A 16,419-nucleotide genomic window follows, 5' to 3' on the forward strand; every position below is an offset into this window, starting at 1 on the left:
AGAACAGCCTTAGCGAAAGGCTTCTTGAAGGTAAGATGTAATTCTGTGAGATGAATTAACAGAACACAGAGCAGTTTCTCAGAAAGCTTCTTTCCAGTTTTGAACCGAAGTTATTTCCTTTTTCACCATAGCCCTCTATGGGCTTCCAAATATCCCTTTGCCAATTCCACAAGAACAGACGTAGCGAAAGGCTTCTTGAAGGGAAAGATGTAACTCTGTGGGATGCATTAACAGAACACAGAGCAGTTTCTCAATAAGCTTCTTTCCAGTTTTGAACGGAAGATATTTCCTTTTTCAACATAGCCCTCTATGGGCTTCCAAATATCCCTTTGCCAATTCCACAAGAACAGCCTTAGCGAAAGCCTTCTTGAAGGGAAAGATGTAACTCTGTGAGATGAATTAACAGAACACAGAGCAGTTTCTCAGAAAGCTTCTTTCCAGTTTTGAACGGAAGATATTTCCTTTTTCACCATAGCCCTCTATGGGCTTCCAAATATCCCTTTGCCAATTGCACAAGAACAGACTTAGCGAAAGGCTTCTTGAAGGGAAAGATGTAACTCTGTGAGATGAATTGAGAGAACATAGAGCAGTTTCTCAGAAAGCTTCTTTCCAGTTTTGAACGAAGGATATTTCCTTTTTCACCATAGCCCTCTAAGGGCTTCCAAATATCCCTTTGCCAATTACACAAGAACAGCCTTAGCGAAAGGATCCTTGAAGGGAAAGATGTAACTCTGTGAGATGGATTAACAGAACACAAGGCCGTTTCTCAGAAAGCTTCTTTCCAGTTTTGAACGGAAGATATTTCCTTTTTCATCATAGAACTCTATGGGTTTCCAAATATCCCTTGCCAATTCCACAAGAACAGACTTAGCGAAAGGCTTCTTGAAGGGAAAGATGTAACTCTGCGAGAGAAATAAACAACGCAGAGCAGTTTCTCAGAAAGCTTCTTTCCAGTTTTGAACGGAAGATATTTCCTTTTTCAGCATAGCCCTCTATGGGCTTCCAAATGACACTTTGCCAATTCCAGTAGAAAAGACTTAGAGAAAAGTTTCTTGAAGGGAAAGATGGAACTATGTGAGATGAATTAACAGAACACAGAGCAGTTTCTCAGAAAGGTTCTTTCCAGTTTTGAACGGAAGATATTTCCTTTTTCACCATAGCGCTCAATGGACTTCGAAATATCCCTTTGCCAATTCCACAAGAACAGCCTTAGCGAAAGGCTTCTTGAAGGGAGAGATGGAACTCAGTGAGACGAATGAACAGAACACAGAGCCATTTTTCAGAAAGCTTCTTTCCAGTTTCGAACGGAAGATATTTCCTTTATCACCGTAGCCCTCTATGGGCTTCCAAATATCCCTTTGCCAATTCCAGAAGAACAGCCTTAGTGAAAGGCTTCTTGAAGGGAAAGATGTAACTCTGTGAGATGAATTAACAGAACACAGAGCAGTGTTTCAGAAAGCTTCTTTCCAGTTTTGTACGGAAGATATTTCCTTTTTCAGCATAGCCCTCTATGGGCTTCCAAATATCCCTTTGCCAATTCCAAAAGAACAGCCTTAGCGAAAGGCTTCTTGAAGGGAAACATGTAACTCTGTGAGATGAATGAACAGAACACAGAGCAGTTTCTCAGAAAGCTTCTTTCCAGTTTTGAACGGAAGATATTTCCTTTTTCACCATAGCCCTCTATGGGCTTCCAAATATCCCTTTGCCAATTCCACAAGAACAGCCTTAGTGAAAGGCTTCCAGAAGGGAAAGATGTAACTCTGTGAGATGAATTAAGAGAACACAGAGCAGTTTCTCAGAAAGCTTCTTTCCAGTTTTGAACAGAAGATATTTCCTTTTACACCATAGCCCTCTAAGGGCTTCCAAATATCCCTTTGCCAATTCCACAAGAACAGCCTTAGCAAAAGGCTTCTTGAAGGGAAAGATGTAACTCTTTGAGATGAATGAACAGAACACAGAGCAGTTTCTCAGAAATCTCCTTTCAAGTTTTGAACGGAAGATATTTCCTTTTTCACCATAGCCCTCTACGGGCTTCCAAACATCCCTCTGCCAATTACACAAGAACAGTCTTAGCGAAAGTCTTCTTGAAGGGAAAGATGTAACTCTTTGAGATGAATTAACAGAACACAGAGCAGTTTCTCAGAAAGCTTCCTTCCACTTTTGAACGGAAGATATTTCCTTTTTCAACATAGCCCTCTATGGGCTTCCAAATATCCCTTTGCCAATTCCAAAAGAGAAGCCTTAGAGAAAGGCTTCTTGAAGCGAAAGATGTAACTCTGTGAGATGAATTAACAGAACACAGAGCAGTTTCTCAGAAAGCTTCTTTCCAGTTTTGAAAGGAAGATATTTCTTTTTTCACCCTAGCCCTCTATGGGCTTCCAAATATCCCTTTGCCAATTCCACAAGAACAGCCTTAGCGAAAGGCTTCTTGAAGGGAAAGATGTAACTTTTTGAGATGAATTAACAGAACACAGAGCAGTTTTTCAGAAAGCTTCTTTCCAGTTTTGAACGAAGGATATTTCCTTTCTCACCATAGCACTCTATGGGCTTCCAAATATCCCTTTGCCAATTACGCAAGAACAGCCTTAGCAAAAGGCTTCTTGAAGGGTAAGATGTAACTCTGTGAGATGGATTAACAGAACACAGAGAAGTTTCTCAGAAATCTTATTTCCAGTTTTGAACGGAAGATATTTCCTTTTTCACCATAGCCCTGTATTTCCTTCCAAATATCCCTTTGGCAATTCCACAAGAACAGCCTTAGCCAGAGGCTTCTTGAAAGGAAAGATGTACCTCTGTGAGATGAATTAACAGAACACAGAGCAGTTTCTCAGAAAGCTTCTTTCCAGTTTTGAACGGAAGATATTTCCTTATTCAGCATAGCCCTCTATGTGTTTCCAAATGTCACTTTGCAAATTCCAATAGAAAAGCCTTAGAGAAAGGTTTCTTGAAGGGAAAGATGGAACTCTGTGAGATGAATGAACAGAACAAAGAGCAGTTTCTCAGAAAGCTTCTTTCCAGTTTTGAACGGAAGATATTTCCTTTTTCTCCATAGCCCTCTAAGGGCTTCCAAATATCCCTTTGCCAATTCCACAAGAACATCCTTAGCGAAAGGCTTCTTGAAGGGAAAGATGTATCTCTGTGAGATGAATTAACAGAACACAGAGCAGGTTCTCAGTAAGTTTCTTTCCAGTTTTGAACGGAAGATATTTCCTTTTTCACCATAGCCCTCTATGGACTTCCAAGTATCCCTTTCCCAATTCCACAACAACAGCCTTAGCGAAAGGCTTCCTGAATGGAGACATGTAACTCTGTGAGATGAATTAACAGAACACAGAGCAGTTTCTCAGAAAGCTTCTTTCCAGTTTTGAACGGAAGGTATTTCCTTTTTCACCATAGCCCTCTATGGCCTTCCAAATATCCCTTTGCCAATTCCACAAGAACAGCCTTAGCGAAAGGTTTATTGAAGGGAAAGATGTAACTCTGTGAGATGAATTAAGAGAACACAGAGCAGTTTCTCAGAAAGCTTCTTTCCAGTTTTGAACGGAAGATATTTCCTTTTTCACCATTGCCCTCTATGGGCTTCCAAATATCCCTTTGCCAATTCCACAAGAACAGCCTTAGCGAAAGTCTTCTTGAAGGGAAAGATGTAACTCTGTGAGATGAATTAAGAGAACACAGAGCAGTTTCTCAGAAAGCTTCTTTCCAGTTTTGAACGGAAGATATTTCCTTTTTCATCATAGCCCTCTATGGGTTTCCAAATATCCCTTGCCAATTCTACAAGAACAGACTTAGCGAAAGGCTTCTTGAAGGGAAAGATGTAACTCTGCGAGATGAATAAACAGAACGCAGAGCAGTTTCTCAGAAAGCTTCTTTCCAGTTTTGAACGGAAGATATTTCCTTTTTCAGCATAGCCCTCTATGGGCTTCCAAATGCCACTTTGCCAATTCCAATAGAAAAGACTTAGAGAAAGGTTTCTTGAAGGGAAAGATGGAACTCTGTGAGATGAATTAACAGAACACTGAGCAGTTTCTCAGAAAGCTTCTTTCCAGTTTTGAACGGAAGATATTTCCTTTTTCAGCATAGCCCTCTATGGGCTTCCAAATGTCACTTTGCCAATTCCAACAGAAAAGCCTTAGAGAAAGGCTTCTTGAAGGGAAAGATGTAACTCTGTAAAATGAATTAACAGAACACAGAGCAGTTTCTCAGAAAGCTTCCTTCCAATTTTGAACGGAAGATATTTCCTTTTTCACCATAGCCCTCTACGGGCTTCCAAATATCCATTTCCCAATTCCACAAGAACAGCCTTAGCAAAAGGCTTCTTGAAGGGAAAGCTGTAACTCTGTGAGATGAATCAACAGGACACAGAGCAGTTTCTCAGAAAGCTTCTTTCCAGTTTTGAACGGAAGATATTTCCTTTTTCACCATAGCCCTCTAAGGGCTTCCAAATATCCCTTTGCCAATTCCACAAGAACAGGCTTAGCGAAAGGCTTCTTGAAGGGAAAGATGTAACTCTGTGAGATGAATTAACAGAACACAGAGCAGTTTCTCAAAAAGCTTCTTTCCAGTTTTGAACGGAAGATATTTCCTTTTTCACCATAGCCCTGTATTTGCTTCCAATTATCCCTTTGGCAATTCCACAAGAACAGCCTTAGCCAAAGGCTTCTTGATGGGAAAGATGTATCTCGGTGGGATGAATTAACAGAACACAGAGCAGGTTCTCAGTAAGGTTCTTTCCAGTTTTGAACGGAAGATATTTCCTTTTTCACCGTAGCCCTCTATTGGCTTCCAAATATCCCTTTGCCAATTCCACAAGAACAGTCTTAGCGAAAGGCTTTTGAAGTGAAAGATGTAACTCTGTAAGATGAATTAACAGAACACAGAGCAGTTTCTCAGAAAGCCTCTTTCCAGTTTTGAACGGAAGATATTTCCTTTTTCACCATAGCCCTGTATTTGCTTCCAAATATCCCTTTGGCAATTCCACAAGAACAGCCTTGGAGAAAGGCTTCTTGAAGGGAAAGATGTATCTCTGTCTGATGAATTAACAGAACACAGAGCAGGTTCTCAGTAAGTTTCTTTCCAATTTTGAACGGAAGATATTTCCTTTTTCACCATAGCCCTCTATGGGCTTTCAAATATCCCTTTCCCTGTTCCACAAGAACGGCCTTAGCGGAAGGTCTCCTGAATGGAGACATGTAACTCTTTGAGATGAATTAACAGAACACAGAGCAATTTCTCAGAAAGCTTCTTTGCAGTTTTGAACGGAAGATATTTCCTTTTTCACCATAGGCCTCTATGGGCTTCCAAATATCCCTTTGTCAATTCTACAAGAACAGCCTTAGCGAAAGGCTTCTTGAAGGGAAAGATGTAACTCTGTGAGATGAATTCACAGAACACAGAGCAGTTTCTCAGAAAGCTTCTTTCCAGTTTTGAACGAAGGATATTTCCTTTTTCACCATAGCCCTCTATGGGCTTCCAAATATCCCTTTGCCAATTACACAAGAACAGCCTCAGCGAAAGGCTCCTGGAAGGGAAAGATGTACCTCTGTGAGATGGATTAACAGAACACAGAGCAGTTTCTCAGAAAGCTTCTTTCCAGTTTTGAACGGAAGATATTTCCTTTTTCAGCATAGCCCTCTATGGGCTTCCAAATATCCCTTTGCCAATTCCACAAGACAAGCCTTAGCGAAAGGCTTCTTGAAGGGAAAGATGGAACTCTGTGAGATGAATTAACAGAACACAGAGCAGTTTCTAAGAAAGCTTCTTTCCAGTTTTGAACGAAGGATATTTCCTTTTTCACCATAGCCCTCTATGGGCTTGCAAATATCCCTTTGCCTATTCCACAAGAACAGCCTTAGCAGAAGGCTTCTTGAAGGGAAAGATGTAACTCTGTGAGATGAATTAACAGAACACAGAGCAATTTCTCAGAAAGCTTCCTTCCAGTTTTGAACGGAAGATATTTCCTTTTTCACCATAGCCCTCTATGGGCTTCCAAATATCCCATTGCCATTTCCACAAGAACAGCCTCAGCGAAAGGCTTCTTGAAGGGAAAGATGTAATTCTGTGAGATGAATTAACAGAACACAGAGCAGTTTCTCAGAAAGCTTCTTTCCAGTTTTGAACGGAAGTTATTTCCTTTTTCACCATAGCCCTCTATGGGCTTCCAAATATCCCTTTGCCAATTCCACAAGAACAGCCTTAGCGAAAGGCTTCTTGAAGGGAAAGATGGAACTCTGTGAGATGAATTAACAGAACACAGAGCAGTTTCTCAGAAAGCTTCTTTCCAGTTTTGAACGGAAGATATTTCCTTTTTCACCATAGCCCTCTATGGGTTTCCAAATATCCCTTTGTCAATTCCACAAGAACAGCTTTGGCGAAAGGCTTCTTGAATGGAAAGATGTAACTCTGTGAGATGAATTAACAGAACACAGAGCAGTTTCTCAGAAAGCTTCTTTCCAGTTTTGAACGGAAGATATTTCCTTTTTCACCATAGCCCTGTATTTCCTTCCAAATATCCCTTTGGCAATTCCACAAGAACAGCCTTAGCGAAAGGCTTCTTGAAGGGAAAGATGTAACTCTGTGAGATGAATTAACAGAACACAGAGCAGTTTCTCAGAAAGCTTCTTTCCAGTTTTGAACGGAAGATATTTCCTTTTTCACCCTAGCCCTCTATTTGCTTCCAAATATCCCTTTTTCAATTCCACAAGAACAGCCTTAGCCAAAGGCTTCCTGAAGGGAAAGATGTATCTCTGTGAGATGAATTAACAGAACACAGAGCAGGTTCTCAGTAAGTTTCTTTCCAGTTTTGAACGGAAGATATTTCCTTTTTCACCATAGCCCTCTATGGACTTCCAAATATCCCTTTCCCAATTACACAAGAACAGCCTTAGCGAAAGGCTTCCTGAATGGAGACATGTAACACTGTGAGATGAATTAACAGAACACAGCGCAGTTTCTCAGAAAGTTTCTTTCCAGTTTTGAACGGAAGGTATTTCCTTTTTCACCATAACCCTCTATGGCCTTCCAAATATCCCTTTGCCAATTCCACAAGAACAGCCTTAGCGAAAGGCTTCTTGAAGGGAAAGATGTAACTCTGTGAGATGAATTAACAGAACACAGAGCAGTTTCTCAAAAAGCTTCTTTCCAGTTTTGAACGGAAGATATTTCCTTTTTCACCATAGCCCTCTATGGGTTTCCAAATATCCCTTTGTCAATTCCACAAGAACAGCTTTGGCGAAAGGCTTCTTGAATGGAAAGATGTAACTCTGTGAGATGAATTAACAGAACACAGAGCAGTTTCTCAGAAAGCTTCTTTCCAGTTTTGAACGGAAGATATTTCCTTTTTCACCATAGCCCTCTATGGGCTTCCCAATATCCCTTTGCCAATTCCACAAGAACAGCCTTAGCGAAAGGCTTCTTGAAGGGAAAGAGGTAACTCTGTGAGATGAATTAACAGAACACAGAGCAGTTTCTCAGAAAGCATCTTTCCAGTTTTGAACGGAAGATATTTCCTTTTTCACCATTGCACTCTATGGGCTTCCAAATATCCCTTTGCCAATTCCACAAGAACAGTCTTAGCAAAAGAATTCTTGAAGGGAAAGATGTAACTGTGTGAGATGAATTAACAGAACACAGAGCAGTTTCTCAGAAAGCTTCTTTACAGTTTTGAACGGAAGATATTTCCTTTTTCTCCATAGCCCTCTGTTTGTTTCCAAATATCCCTTTGGCAATTCCACAAGAACAGCCTTAGCGAAAGGTTTATTGAAGGGAAAGATGTAACTCTGTGAGATGAATTAAGAGAACACAGAGCAGGTTCTCAGAAAGCTTCTTTCCAGTTTTGAACGGAAGATATTTCCTTTTTCACCTTTGCCCTCTATGGGCTTCCAAATATCCCTTTCCCAATTCCACAAGAACAGCCTTAGCGAAAGGCTTCTTGAAGGGAAAGATGGAACACTGTGAGGTGAATTAAGAGAACACAGAGCAGTTTCTCAGAAAGCTTCTTTCCAGTTTGGAACGGAAGATATTACCTTTTTCATCATAGCCCTCTATGGGTTTCCAAATATCCCTTGCCATTTCCACAAGAACAGACTTAGCGAAAGGCTTCTTGAAGGGAAAGATGTAATTCTGCGAGATGAAAAAAAAGAACGCAGAGCAGTTTCTCAGAAAGCTTCTTTCCAGTTTTGAACGGAATATATTTCCTTTTTCACCATAGCCCTCTATGGGCTTCCAAATATCCCTTTGCCAATTCCACAAGAACAGCCTTAGTGAAAGGCTTCTAGAAGGGAAAGATGTACCTCTGTGAGATGAATTAACAGAACACAGAGCAGTTTCTCAAAAAGCTTCTTTCCAGTTTTGAACGAAGGATATTTCCTTTTTCACCATAGCCCTCTATGGGCTTCCAAATATCCCTTTGCCAATTACACAAGAACAGCCTTAGCGAAAGGCTCCTTGAAGGGAAAGATGTAACTCTGTGAGATGGATTAACAGAACACAGAGCAGTTTCTCAGAAAGCTTCTTTCCAGTTTTGAACGGAATATATTTACTTTTTCACTGTAGCCCTCTATGGGCTACCAAATATCCATTTCCCAATTCCACAAGAACAGCCTTAGCGAAAGGCTCCTTGAAAGGAAAGATGTAACTCTGTGAGATGAATCAACAGAACACAGAGCAGTTTCTCAGACAGCTTCTTTCCAGTTTTGAACGGAAGATATTTCCTTTTTCAGCATAGTCCTCTATGGGCTTCCAAATATCCCTTTGCCAATTCCACAAGAACAGCCTTAGCGGAAGGCTTCTTGAAGGGAAAGATGTAACTCTGTGAGATGAATTAACAGAACACAGAGCAGTTTCTCAGAAAGCTTCTTTCCAGTTTTGAACGGAAGATATTTCCTTTTTCACCATAGCCCTCTATGGGCTTCCAAATATCCCATTGCCAATTCCACAAGAACAGCCTTAGCGAAAGGCTTCTTGAAGGGAAAGATGTAATTCTGATAGATGAATTAACAGAACACATAGCAATTTCTCAGAAAGCTTCTTTCCAGTTTTGAACGGAAGATATTTCCTTTTTCACCATTGCCCTCTATGGGCTTCCAAATATCCCTTGGCCAATTCCACAAGAACAGTCTTAGCGAAAGGCTTCTTGAAGGGAAAGATGTAACTCTGTGAGATGAATTAACAGAACACACAGCAGTTTCTCAGAAAGCTTCTTTCCAGTTTTGAACGGAAGATATTTCCTTTTTCACCATAGCCCTGTATTTCCTTCCAAATATCCCTTTGGCAATTCCACAAGAACAGCCTTAGCGAAAGGCTTCTTGAAGGGAAAGATGTAACTCTGTGAGATGAATTAACAGAACACAGAGCAGTTTCTCAGAAAGCTTCTTTCCAGTTTTGAACGGAAGATATTTCCTTTTTCACCCTAGCCCTCTATTTGCTTCCAAATATCCCTTTTTCAATTCCACAGGAACAGCCTTAGCCAAAGGCTTCCTGAAGGGAAAGATGTATCTCTGTGAGATGAATTAACAGAACACAGAGCAGGTTCTCAGTAAGTTTCTTTCCAGTTTTGAACGGAAGATATTTCCTTTTTCACCATAGCCCTCTATGGACTTCCAAATATCCCTTTCCCAATTACAGAAGAACAGCCTTAGCGAAAGGCTTCCTGAATGGAGACATGTAACACTGTGAGATGAATTAACAGAACACAGCGCAGTTTCTCAGAAAGTTTCTTTCCAGTTTTGAACGGAAGGTATTTCCTTTTTCACCATAACCCTCTATGGCCTTCCAAATATCCCTTTGCCAATTCCAAAAGAACAGCCTTAGCGAAAGGCTTCTTGAAGGGAAAGATGTAACTCTGTGAGATGAATTAACAGAACACAGAGCAGTTTCTCAAAAAGCTTCTTTCCAGTTTTGAACGGAAGATATTTCCTTTTTCACCATAGCCCTCTATGGGTTTCCAAATATCCCTTTGTCAATTCCACAAGAACAGCTTTGGCGAAAGGCTTCTTGAATGGAAAGATGTAACTCTGTGAGATGAATTAACAGAACACAGAGCAGTTTCTCAGAAAGCTTCTTTCCAGTTTTGAACGGAAGATATTTCCTTTTTCACCATAGCCCTCTATGGGCTTCCAAATATCTCTTTGCCCATTCCACAAGAACAGCCTTAGCGAAAGGCTTCTTGAAGGTAAGATGTAATTCTGTGAGATGAATTAACAGAACACAGAGCAGTTTCTCAGAAAGCTTCTTTCCAGTTTTGAACGGAAGTTATTTCCTTTTACACCATAGCCCTCTATGGGCTTCCAAATATCCCTTTGCCAATTCCACAAGAACAGACCTAGCGAAAGGCTTCTTGAAGGGAAAGATGTAACTCTGTGGGATGCATTAACAGAACACAGAGCAGTTTCTCAATAAGCTTCTTTCCAGTTTTGAACGGAAGATATTTCCTTTTTCAACATAGCCCTCTATGGGCTTCCAAATATCCCTTTGCCAATTCCACAAGAACAGCCTTAGCGAAAGCCTTCTTGAAGGGAAAGATGTAACTCTGTGAGATGAATTAACAGAACACAGAGCAGTTTCTCAGAAAGCTTCTTTCCAGTTTTGAACGGAAGATATTTCCTTTTTCACCATAGCCATCTATGGGCTTCCAAATATCCCTTTGCCAATTCCACAAGAACAGCCTTAGCGAAAGGCTTCTTGAAGGGAAAGATGGAACTCTGTGAGATGAATTAACAGAACACAGAGCAGTTTCTCAGAAAGCTTCTTTCCAGTTTTGAACGTAAGTTATTTCCTTTTTCACCATAGCCTTCTATGGGCTTGCAAATATACCTTTGCCAATTCCACAAGAAAAGCCTTAGCGAAAGGCTTCTTGAAGGGAAAGATGTAACTCCGTGAGATGAATTAACAGAACACCGTGAAGTTTTTCAGAAACTTCTTTCCAGTTTGAACGGAAGATATTTTCTTTTTCACCATATCCCTCTATGGGCTTCCAAATATCCCTTTGCCAATTCCACAAGAATAGTCTTAGCCAAAGGCTTCTTGAAGGGAAAAATGTAACTCTGTGAGATGAATTAACAGAACACAGAGCAGTTTCTCAGAAAGCTTCTTTCCAGTTTTGAACGAAGGATATTTCCTTTTTCACCATAGCCCTCTATGGGCTTCCAAATATCCCTTTGCCAATTCCACAAGAACAGCCTTAGCGGAAGGCTTCTTGAAGGGAAAGATGTAACTCTGTGAGATGAATTAACAGAACACAGAGCAGTTTCCCAGAAAGCTTCTTTCCAGTTTTGAACGGAAGATATTTCCTTTTTCACCCTAGCCCTCTATGGTCTTCCAAATATCCCGTTGCCAATTCCACAAGAACAGACTTAGAGAAAGGCTTCTTGAAGGGAAAGATGTACCTCTTTGAGATGAATTAACAGAACACAGAGCAGTTTTTCAGAAAGCTTCTTTCCAGTTTTGAACAAAGATATTTCCTTTTTCACCATAGCACTCTATGGGCTTCCAAATATCCCTTTGCCAATTACACAAGAACAGCCTTAGCAAAAGGATACTTGAAGGGAAATATGTAACTCTGTGAGATGGATTAACAGAACACAGAGCAGTTTCTCAGAAAGCTTCTTTCAAGTTTTGAACGGAAGATATTTCCTTTTTCACCACAGCCCTCTATGGGATCCAAATATCCCTTTGCCAATTCCACAAGAACAGTCTTAGCGAAAGGCTTCTTGAAGGGAAAGATGTAACTCTGTGAGATGAATTAACAGAACACAGAGCAGTTTCTCAGAAAGCTTCTTTCCAGTTTTGAACGGAAGATATTTCCTTTTTCACGATAGCCCTCTATTTGCTTCCAAATATCCCTTTGGCAATTCCACAAGAACAGCCTTAGCCAAAGTCTTCTTGAAGGGAAAGATGTATCTCTGTGAGATGAATTAACAGCACACAGAGCAGGATCTCAGTAAGTTTCTTTCCAGTTTTGAACGGAAGATATTTCCTTTTTCACCATAGCCCTCTATGGGCTTCCAAATATCCCTTTCCCAATTCCACAAGAACAGCCTTAGCGAAAGGCTTCCTGAATGGAGACATGTAACTCTGTGAGATGAATTAACAGAACACAGAGCAGTTTCTCAGAAAGCTTCTTTCCAGTTTTGAACGGAAGATATTTCCTTTTTCACCATAGCCCTCTATGGCCTTCCAAATATCCCTTTGCCAATTCCACAAGAACAGCCTTAGCGAAAGGTTTATTGAAGGGAAAGATGTAACTCTGTGAGATGAATTAAGAGAACACAGAGCAGTTTCACAGAAAGCTTCTCTACAGTTTTGAACGGAAGATATTTCCTTTTTCACCATTGCCCTCTATGGGCTTCCAAATATCCCTTTGCCAATTCCACAAGAACAGCCTTAGCGAAAGGGTTCTTGAAGGGAAAGATGTAACTCTGTGAGATGAATTAAGAGAACACACAGAAGTTTCTCAGAAAGCTTCTTTCCAGTTTTGAACGGAAGATATTTCCTTTTTCATCATTGCCCTCTATGGGTTTCCAAATATCCCTTGCCAATTCCACAAGAACAGACTTAGCGAAAGGCTTCTTGAAGGGAAAGATGTAACTCTGCGAGATGAATAAACAGAACGCAGAGCAGTTTCTCAGAAAGCTTCTTTCCAGTTTTGAACGGAAGATATTTCCTTTTTCACCATAGCCCTCTACGGGCTTCCAAACATCCCTCTGCCAATTACACAAGAACAGTCTTAGCGAAAGTCTTCTTGAAGGGAAAGATGTAACTCTTTGAGATGAATTAACAGAACACAGAGCAGTTTCTCAGAAAGCTTCCTTCCACTTTTGAACGGAAGATATTTCCTTTTTCACCATAGCCCTCTATGGGCTTCCAAATATCCCTTTGCCAATTCCAATAGAGAAGCCTTAGAGAAAGGCTTCTTGAAGCGAAAGATGTAACTCTGTGAGATGAATTAACAGAACACAGAGCAGTGTCTCAGAAAGCTTCTTTCCAGTTTTGAAAGGAAGATATTTCTTTTTTCACCCTAGCCCTCTATGGGCTTCCAAATATCCCTTTGCCAAATCCACAAGAACAGCCTTAGCGAAAGGCTTCTTGAAGGGAAAGATGTAACTTTTTGAGATGAATTAACAGAACACAGAGCAGTTTTTCAGAAAGCTTCTTTCCAGTTTTGAACGAAGGATATTTCCTTTCTCACCATAGCACTCTATGGGCTTCCAAATATCCCTTTGCCAATTACGCAAGAACAGCCTTAGCAAAAGGCTTCTTGAAGGGTAAGATGTAACTCTGTGAGATGGATTAACAGAACACAGAGAAGTTTCTCAGAAATCTTATTTCCAGTTTTGAACGGAAGATATTTCCTTTTTCACCATAGCCCTGTATTTCCTTCCAAATATCCCTTTGGCAATTCCACAAGAACAGCCTTAGCCAAAGGCTTCTTGAAAGGAAAGATGTACCTCTGTGAGATGAATTAACAGAACATAGAGCAGTTTCTCAGAAAGCTTCTTTCCAGTTTTGAACGGAAGATATTTCCTTTTTCAGCATAGCCCTCTATGGGCTTCCAAATGTCACTTTGCCAATTCCAACAGAAAAGACTTAGGGAAAGGCTTCTTGAAGGGAAAGATGTAACTCTGTAAAATGAATTAACAGAACACAGAGCAGTTTCTCAGAAAGCTTCTTTCCAGTTTTGAACGGAAGATATTTCCTTTTTCAGCATAGCCCTCTATGGGCTTCCAAATATCCCTTTGCCAATTCCACAAGACCAGCCTTAGCGAAAGGCTTCTTGAAGGGAAAGATGGAACTCTGTGAGATGAATTAACAGAACACAGAGCAGTTTCTAAGAAAGCTTCTTTCCAGTTTTGAACGAAGGATATTTCCTTTTTCACCATAGCCCTCTATGGGCTTCCAAATATCCCATTGCCAATTCCACAAGAACAGCCTTTGCGAAAGGCTTCTTGAAGGGAAAGATGTAATTCTGTGAGATGAATTAACAGAACACAGAGCAGTTTCTCAGAAAGCTTCTTTCCAGTTTTGAACGGAAGATATTTTCTTTTTCACCATATCCCTCTATGGGCTTCCAAATATCCCTTTGCCAATTCCACAAGAATAGTCTTAGCGAAAGGCTTCTTGAAGGGAAAAATGTAACTCTGTGAGATGAATTAACAGAACACAGAGCAGTTTCTCAGAAAGCTTCTTTCCTGTTTTGAACGAAGGATATTTCCTTTTTCACCATAGCCCTCTATGGGCTTCCAAATATCCCTTTGCCAATTCCACAAGAACAGCCTTAGCGGAAGGCTTCTTGAAGGGAAAGATGTAACTCTGTGAGATGAATTAACAGAACACAGAGCAGTTTCTCAGAAAGCTTCTTTCCAGTTTTGAACGGAAGATATTTCCTTTTTCACCCTAGCCCTCTATGGTCTTCCAAATATCCCGTTGCCAATTCCACAAGAACAGACTTAGAGAAAGGCTTCTTGAAGGGAAAGATGTAACTCTTTGAGATGAATTAACAGAACACAGAGCAGTTTTTCAGAAAGCTTCTTTCCAGTTTTGAACGAAAGATATTTCCTTTTTCACCATAGCACTCTATGGGCTTCCAAATATCCCTTTGCCAATTACACAAGAACAGCCTTAGCAAAAGGATTCTTGAAGGGAAATATGTAACGCTGTGAGATGGATTAACAGAACACAGAGCAGTTTCTCAGAAAGCTTCTTTCAAGTTTTGAACGGAAGATATTTCCTTTTTCACCATAGCCCTCTATGGGCTTCCAAATATCCCTTTCCCAATTCCACAAGAACAGCCTTAGCAAAAGGCTTCTTGAAGGGAAAGATGTAACTCTGCGAGATGAATAAACAGAACGCAGAGCAGTTTCTCAGAAACCTTCTTTCCAGTTTTGAACGGAAGATATTTCCTATTTCAGCATAGCCCTGTATTTCCTTCCAAATATCCCTTTGGCAATTCCACAACAACAGCCTTAGCCAAAGGCTTCTTGAAGGGAAAGATGTATCTCTGTGAGATGAATTAACAGAACACATAGCCGGTTCTCACTAAGTTTCTTTCCAGTTTTGAACGGAAGATATTTCCTTTTTCACCATATCCCTCTATGGGCTTCCAAATATCCCTTTCCCAATTCCACAAGAACAGCCTTAGCGAAAGGCTTCTTGAAGGGAAAGATGGAACTCTGTGAGATGAATGAACAGAACAAAGAGCAGTTTCTCAGAAGGCTTCTTTCCAGTTCTGAACGGAAGATATTTCCTTTTTCACCGTAGCCCTCTATGGGCTTCCAAATATCCCTTTCCCAATTCCCCAAGAACAGCCTTAGCGAAAGGCTTCTTGAAAGGAAAGATGTAACTCTGTGAGATGAATCAACAGAACACAGAGCAGTTTCTCAGAAAGCTTCTTTCCAGTTTTGAACGGAAGATATTTCCTTTTTCAGCATAGTCCTCTATGGGCTTCCAAATATCCCTTTGCCATTTACACAAGAACAGCCTTAGCAAAAGGATTCTTGAAGGGAAATATGTAACTCTGTGAGATGGATTAACAGAACACAGAGCAGTTTCTCAGAAAGCTTCTTTCAAGTTTTGAACGGAAGATATTTCCTTTTTCACCATAGCCCTCTAGGGGCTTCCAAATATCCCTTTCCCAATTCCACAAGAACAGCCTTAGCAAAAGGCTTCTTGAAGGGAAAGATGTAACTCTGCGAGATGAATAAACAGAACGCAGAGCAGTTTCTCAGAAACCTTCTTTCCAGTTTTAAACGGAAGTTATTTCCTATTTCAGCATAGCCCTGTATTTCCTTCCAAATATCCCTTTGGCAATTCCACAAGAACAGCCTTAGTCAAAGGCTTCTTGAAGGGAAAGATGTATCTCTGTGAGATGAATTAACAGAACACATAACCTGTTCTCACTAAGTTTCTTTCCAGTTCTGAACGGAAGATATTTCCTTTTTCACCATAGCCCTCTATGGGCTTCCAAATATCCCTTTCCCAATTCCACAAGAACAGCCTTAGCGAAAGGCTTCTTGAAGGGAAAGATGGAACTCCGTGAGATGAATGAACAGAACAAAGAGCAGTTTCTCAGAAGGCTTCTTTCCAGTTTTGAACGGAAGATATTTCCTTTTTCACCGTAGCCCTCTATGGGCTTCCAAATATCCCTTTCCCAATTCCACAAGAACAGCCTTAGCGAAAGTCTTCTTGAAGGGAAAGATGTAACTCTGTGAGATGAATTAAGAGAACACAGAGCAGTTTCTCAGAAAGCTTCTTTCCAGTTTTGAACGGAAGATATTTCCTTTTTCATCGTAGCCCTCTATGGGTTTCCAAATATCCCTTGCCAATTCTACAAGAACAGACTTAGCGAAAGGCTTCTTGAAGGGAAAGATGTAACTCTGCGAGATGAATAAACAGAACGCAGAGCAGTTTCTCAGAAAGCTTCTT

The sequence above is a fragment of the Chlorocebus sabaeus genome, chromosome 27 (assembly GCF_047675955.1).
Source record: "Chlorocebus sabaeus isolate Y175 chromosome 27, mChlSab1.0.hap1, whole genome shotgun sequence".
NCBI lineage: Eukaryota > Metazoa > Chordata > Mammalia > Primates > Cercopithecidae > Chlorocebus > Chlorocebus sabaeus.